The sequence below is a fragment of the Crocodylus porosus genome, unplaced genomic scaffold, assembly GCF_001723895.1.
Source record: "Crocodylus porosus isolate Cpor-Errol unplaced genomic scaffold, CroPor_comp1, whole genome shotgun sequence".
NCBI lineage: Eukaryota > Metazoa > Chordata > Crocodylia > Crocodylidae > Crocodylus > Crocodylus porosus.
In genome coordinates, this window is record NW_017728886.1 from 217,288,946 (window position 1) to 217,295,947 (window position 7,002).

The following is a 7,002-nucleotide window of genomic DNA, read 5'->3' on the forward strand; positions in this document are numbered from 1 at the left end:
TTTTGGCCCCATGCTGCAAATAGGCAGCATAGTGAACCTTTTTACATGTGCCATATGCATTTTGTGGTGCCTCAAAGTGCACATTCCCACTCATGAGGATGTGGCCTTAAGAGTACATAGATTTCCATTAGGACTCGTAGTAGAGATGATATCTTTTATTAGACCTACATAAACTCTTGCCAAGTTTTCTTGCTTAAGAGGTGGGCTGCTTAATGTTGCACAAGGTGGAACTTCTATGGAGCCCTTTGCCTTCATTACCAACATGAAAATGATAAAAGCCTGAATTGTAATTTGAAAGGAAAAGGCATAGATTCTTGGCAGGAACCCTAGGACCTAACAATTGCATTGCTTTGGTGTATATCCTATATGGAAAGTAAAGTAAGTGTTGCTGCTGATTTCTTTAAGTCTTTTCCTCTTCTCACTATCATCACTGTAATTACTTACCACAAGTAGCTGAGGTAGAATTTATTTTAAGTGCCTAATTCCATTGACATTTAGTGGGCCTTCGGTTCCTAAATCACACGGGCCTTGTCTATACTAAATAATTTTGCTGGAAGAACTCTAGGTGTCCTGGCAAAATTGTTAATGAATTCACACTTACAACTCCCCAGTATTTGTAGAATGTCTTTCTTTATGCAAAGCACTACCAGCTCTGCAAAAGACAGAAAACATGTATTGCCACAGAGAGCTCACCAGAAAGCACATGTAAACACACACATGCTTTCCACCAGTTGCTTTTAACAACTGGTACCACCCAGGATGCACTTTGTATGTTGCCAGCTGTGAGGCTGTAATGGAGTGGTGCAGAACATAGAAAAGAAGGATTGGAAAGTACCTCATGGGCATTTCCATACATGCATGGAAGTTTGGTTCCCCAGGGGCAACTAGCAGCAGTGCACCTTGCACCGCAGCTACTTGTCCCTGGGGAATGCCTATGCCACACATGCTTTGGTGATCTCAAGTTGCCCTGGGCTTGGGGAGCCTGGGGTCAGCACTGTGCTGGCCTCAGCAGCATTGCTGGGGTTCCTGTGGGGCTCCCGGGACCACAGCCATAGCAATTCTGCCATGCAGAGCCTAGTAGGCAGCCGCAGCAAACTCTGGGCACCCTGACTCCATTTTTCAGCAGGGCACACTGCCCGAGCATGTGCTGTGCCAATTTTTTATTTCCATGGGTTTTTCTGACCCCTGGATATCCAAAATCCAAAATAACAGTGCAGTGCAGCGTGCCCTTGCAGCCCAGAGAACACTGGACTGTGTGGTATGAGGTGCTGAAAACATGTTTGTGGGGCCACATGCGTCACAGTCGCATTCATCTGGATGCACACTATTCACATACAATGAGGAAGGATAAATAATTTTACCTCAGGGCAAGAGATCCTGTGTTCATATAGCACCTTGCACCATGGCACCTTGATCCTGACTGGTGCCTCTGAGTGTTTCCAGATCATCATCATCATCATATTAAATAGGCTCCCTTACGAGCTCCTATCTCTTATTCATCCAAAACAAATTACACTGAAATCTGGACCTTGCACATCACTATTTTTATTCAGGTCATCATACATTTACATGAGACACATTACATCAAACAGTTATGAGTCATTTTTTTTAAAGAAATAATAAAGTTGGATGTGTTCATCTTTGCTATTCTGTAATACGGGACTGCTCCATACATGTTGCTGGGTTGCATCGTATTTTCCTAGAGAAATTATCTTTAAAAAAAAAGATTTAGTCCTTCATTGAAATGGTTATTTTTAATTACTGTTCTTATATTATTTTAACACAGTAGTCTGTAAAACAAACAAAAGATGCTTAATTATACAAAAACAGATCAGACTAAGTTTATGAAATTTACAAATTACCTAAAATGCTAGGAGTTAATTACAGTCTGCTTTCCCTGGCATGTCAGCTTGATTAAATTTGGAGTTCCAAGATGAATTGGCCCAAATTCATTAGTGTTCCCTGGGTGCATATGTTGGTCAAGGTCAAGCGAAACACATTGACTATAGTGATAGTGGGGAGGGGGAAGGGATTCTAAAGAAGGTGGACTCTTAAAAGGTCTGGGGTTGCAGCAAGAAACTTTGATACTTTTTAACTTAATAAATCTTGACAGCCTAATCATGGCTAAGCCTTTGCAGTGTTATTGGTACAGATGGCAAAGCTAGACATATTTAAAGAGATCTCAGCAGCTAGTGGCAGGAGAGCATTGAATCCAACTGCACTGTTGGGCTCTCGGAGAAAATGCAAGAAGGGAGGATAAAAAGCTACACAGCATTTCCATCTCTTGACATCTCCAACAGCCTCAGATACAAAATATGATAAGGCTCCTGCTGAGCTAATAAGCCCAACAAATGTCTGTGTCCGTGAAGTAGATGAAGTGGGATCAAGTAGTTGGGGGCTGCTGTATGAAAATAAGCCAGCACCCAGGGTATAATGGCACTGTAGAAAGCTGCAAGGTCAGACTGATGACAGAAACACTGGATAAGTAGAGACCCCATCAGTAAAACAGGTTTGCCTGCTGGATCCTAGCCATATAACTATTTTAAAAATCCCTATGTTTTAGAAAACTCATCTAGCTTAGTAAATAAAAAGATAGTGTTTAATTTTGTTTTATGAAAAACTACAGCAATTTTCTACTTTTACCCATAAAGATTGTATGATGAACTGTTTTTTATTAAAATATTACATTAAAAATAAGTCTTAAATAAAAATGTTATTGCAAAGTAAAGGCAGTTTTGAGGTAAGCAATAGTAACAGGTGAACCATAGATTTGTTCAAGACTTGTTGCCATATTATATTGTTTATCTCTTAATTTCTTGTACATCAAATCTGTCCCTATCTATCTTATTGTTAAGCAGAGCAATGTGTCCCAATGAAATAATTTATTTAAGTTTAAATCACTCTGAATATATGAGAATGATAAATGCTGCTTCTCACACTTGCAGAGAAACGAATAAACCTGCCTGATTGAAATAGTGTTAAAATCTAAAAAAATTAGACTGCTCTTAAAATTTCAGGAATCTGTCAAATTACTACAGTAATTCTTAAAGAATCATATCCATTTTGTAATACCTGTAAAGGTTTGTTTAAAAAAAGCAAATCATTTTAAACACCATGTGAATTGGTTCATTAAATATGTAGGAAGGCTTTGAAAATTTGACAGCATACCAGAAAAGATCAGATTAACCACACCTAGCGTTTCCTTTAATCTAACTATGTAGAGTTTTAATTTTATGCAAATATAATTATTGCTAAGTCCCAGCATGTAATACTTTGGCTGTTGAAGTCCATGGGAGTCAGATCTGGTCCTATGAGTAAGAGCAGCACTGGAAATATAAATCAGTAATGATATACAATGAATATTCAAGGCTGTTTCTCTCTTCCCATTTTAATCATTTACAGATATTTTCAGTTTTCTTCCAGTAAGACTACTACTACTGAATATACAGCCTCCCCTGGAGTTTTGAGGGAGGGATGCATAATTATGTATGTCAGCCAACCTCTTGCTCCTTCCTGGGACTGGTTTGTATATAATTCACAGAACTGCATGAGGATGCGGAGCTGCACTGCACATCAGGGCTAGGGACAGACATTCAAAAAGCCTAAGCCTGAATTGATTCACTCTTTGCAGGTTAATCTAAGATGCACAGCTTAAACTGATAAATAACTGGTCAGACATTCTCTGTTAAATCAGGACATGCAGCCACATGCCTGCAGTGGTTCAAGCCAGAAGCTGGGGGGCACTAGAGCATGCCTGTAAAGCACTGCCAAAAGGCAGGGAAGAGAGACACCCTCCAGGGCTTTCACCCCCATGCCCCTCTGGAGCCGAAGGGATGTGGCTAGGCTCCAGCCGGGGCTAGCACAACATGCAGAATGCCAGCCACCAGCCGGGGATGAGGAGAGTGGGGAGCTGCTGCCAGACTAAAGAGTGGGGATGGGGGAAAAGTCCTTTCTCTGAAGCAACCATGTATTGAACACAGCAATTTGCAAAGCATACAACAGGGAACTACCAAAAATCTTCACCTAAGCTAAGATGCAGCCCAGTAAAACACAGCATACACAACTTAGTCTAACTTAAAATGTAAACCAGGAAGACAAGAATTAGTCTGACTAATCCTGAGGGAAGCGTGTCTCCTTACAGCCAGGCATTCAGAAAGGCTTTGTTTAAATATTCCTAGCTTTTGCACATTCTGTTTTCTAATGTAAATGTAGCTCTGCATTCATTGGTGAAATTCTGCAAATTCCCTTAACTACATCTCCAGCATGCGTGATGATTGTCAGGTCTTTCTCAACACTTCCCACCTCTCAGTCTGGTCCTGCAGGTCTTAGCTCTGGGCTCACAGGTGCATCCCTGCCTGGCTGCAGGCAAGCCACAGAGACTGCAGCCAAACCCCCCCGGGACTCCTGGGGAGAGAGGGGACAGAGGGAGGAATTAACTCCATCCCTTCCTGGCTACAGGCAAGCTATGGAGGTGCGGCTGGGACTGGCAAACCCCAGCTGTGGTCCCCAGGGTTTGCCAGCAGAGGGGGGTGGAGATGGGACAGAGGTAGGAATTTGCTTCAGGGGCCATGGCAGGCCAGAATCTGGCCACACCCTGCCCCTGTTCCAGCTAGACAGCAGAGGGGAGGGGCCAGTGCACTGAATATCTATTCTGTTACAAGTTTAAATCTGTTTCTGATCGCTTAAACGGGCTTATGTGTAATGTCTGTCCCTAGTCCAGGACTTCCAGGGGACATTGTGTCTCAGGCTGACACTGTGTTTCCTGGAGCTCAGTAGCAGAGAAGTGCACTGACTGCAACATCCTTTTAGTCTGAAAAGAATGCAGCCAGTTCCTAGAAGCACACCCACTAGCAAGGGGAGAGGTTGGAGTGGCAACTGTAAAATAAGAACAAGGCCCCTACGTGCTGATACCTCATGACCTCTGAGTGCCTTTTATTTGGGTTGACTTACTAGCTGTCATGATTAGGCTCTGTGGTCCTGGTGGTTAAAAAGGTGGTGGGCAGCACACACAGATAGTGCACCTTACGGAAAAAAAACACGTATGAATGTTGAATGTCTAATTATGTCATCTCCCGTCACACCTCCTGTGTTCTGCCAATAATTCTTCCCTCTCTCTCTCTTTCTCTCCATTTATCACACAAATGTCTCTGCACCTTCTTCCACCCTGCCTTTTACAATCAGCCATATCCTAGCAGCAAACACATTTAAAATCTCCTGTTGAAATACTAGTCCCATTTCCTAGTAGGGAAAATAAATGAGGCTTTAATGTGTTTTATACAGTGCCTTGCACAATGGGGTCCTGATTCCAAGCAAGGTTCTCTAATATAAAGATAAAATAATAAAATAATAATACTTGGCCATGGAGAAGATACCTTTAGAGCAAAAGTGCTCTCATAAAGTCAGAGAGATTTTTAGGCCAGAAGGAAATGCTCTGATCTGAGCTCACGCACTCTACAGGCAATAGAATTCATCTATTTCTCTTCCTTCTCAGCATTATTTTAGCATGAGAAGCTAAGAGAAACATCTGGCTGTGGATAGGATAAAAAAGCAATATAGAACTGACATTTTACACTGAATTGAAAATAGGGCTTTAAACAATGCAATCTGTGATGTTACCCCTGTGTGGAGGAGCCTGCTTTCAGTCTGACAGCAATATGGAAATCAGGAACACAGTTCAAGTAATAATTGATGATTATAGTTTCCATGTTCAGAAACACAGACACATTTTACATTTTTACCATAACCACATTTAATTTTATTAAATATGTAATACAAGCAAATGAAAAGAGGTGGTCACAATTAAATATGTAAAAGGCAGTGTCAGTATTTAGCTGGCTTCTGGGCTATGTAGCCCATCACAATTCTGTGCAAATGATAAACCAGCAGAGCAGAGGACAGACGATGCTATGCCCTGAGGGCAGGAATGAAGAAGGCACAGTTGGAGGGAGGATTAATAAAAGTGGAGAAGACAGAGGCCAGGTTGCCAGAAAACTCAATCACTGCATGCCAGCTGCTTGTGGCTGCTTGGGTGTTTTCTGTTACTCTTGGTGATTTCTCTGGGTTGCAGCGGATCTGTAGATTATACTGAAATGTTGTAACTTGTTCTTTTAGTCCTGCTCTAATTCGTTTCTTTTGTGGAGCAAGTATTCATGCAGTCTTTTATGTCCTTTTTGCAGACCCTGGCTCCAAGGTCCTCCTTCCTCATCTCCAGCTGAAACTCAATAAAGAGCTTCTATCACTCCCCTCGCCTTCTTTCACAGTTTGTCGATGGGTTCAGATGCTTGCATCTTATTCCCCCTTGACTGAACATGGAGCGACGAGGGGTGTATTAATGATTCCTCATCTACTTTCGTGAGGGATTCCAGGGTCTTTGCAGAGAGTCTGAGATAACCAATGACATTCTGCTTAGTGAGCTCTGTTAGTGCTGTGTAGGGCTTCCTCACGATAAATATCCCTAACTGTTCGAGTAAGTTGGCAACCATTCAGACTTAGACACACAGACTTATCATAGCCCAGGAGTCAGCAATGTTTTCTGGGGGTGGTCTGGAATGATCCAGCTTGGGTGCAAGCTGGGCCAGCACTAGGACCTGGCTGTTGCTGCTGCTTCCCGCTGCCAGGCTGCTGTGCAGGCAAAGCTCCCCACCACCTAAAGCTCCCAGTCTTCGTAGGTTGCTGCTCCCTGACATAGGCCATACCCACCCAACACTGATTCCTTCATGCGTAACAGAGTATGGTGGGGGAGCACTGACATACTAAAGGAAGGTATTCAGCATAGGATGACCATGGCCACATCGAGACATACAGGCATGTGTGGCTTGTGGTGCCACAGACCTCTTTACAGTGCCACAGACTGCACACCTGGAACATTAAAATGTACCCTGCACTGCAAATTTGCAGTGCACCCAAATTTGCAGTGCAGGGGCAAATTTTGCTACCAGGAAATCCTGGTAGCAAAAAAAAAAAATAGTGTGAAAAAAGCAGCACAATGCACATGAGAGAAGC

At 42.6% G+C, this 7,002-nt stretch overlaps 1 long non-coding RNA gene across 1 annotated transcript; it reads right to left on the reverse strand.

The window, feature by feature from the left end:
* Positions 1 to 1,529: 1,529 nt before the first annotated feature.
* Positions 1,530 to 6,650, reverse strand: LOC109319710. Its single transcript, XR_002103603.1, has 3 exons — positions 4,951 to 6,650; positions 3,273 to 3,326; positions 1,530 to 1,712 (listed from the first exon to the last, which is right to left on the reverse strand). It is a non-coding gene; the product is annotated as an uncharacterized LOC109319710 (long non-coding RNA).
* Between the last annotated feature and the right edge of the window lie 352 nt (positions 6,651 to 7,002).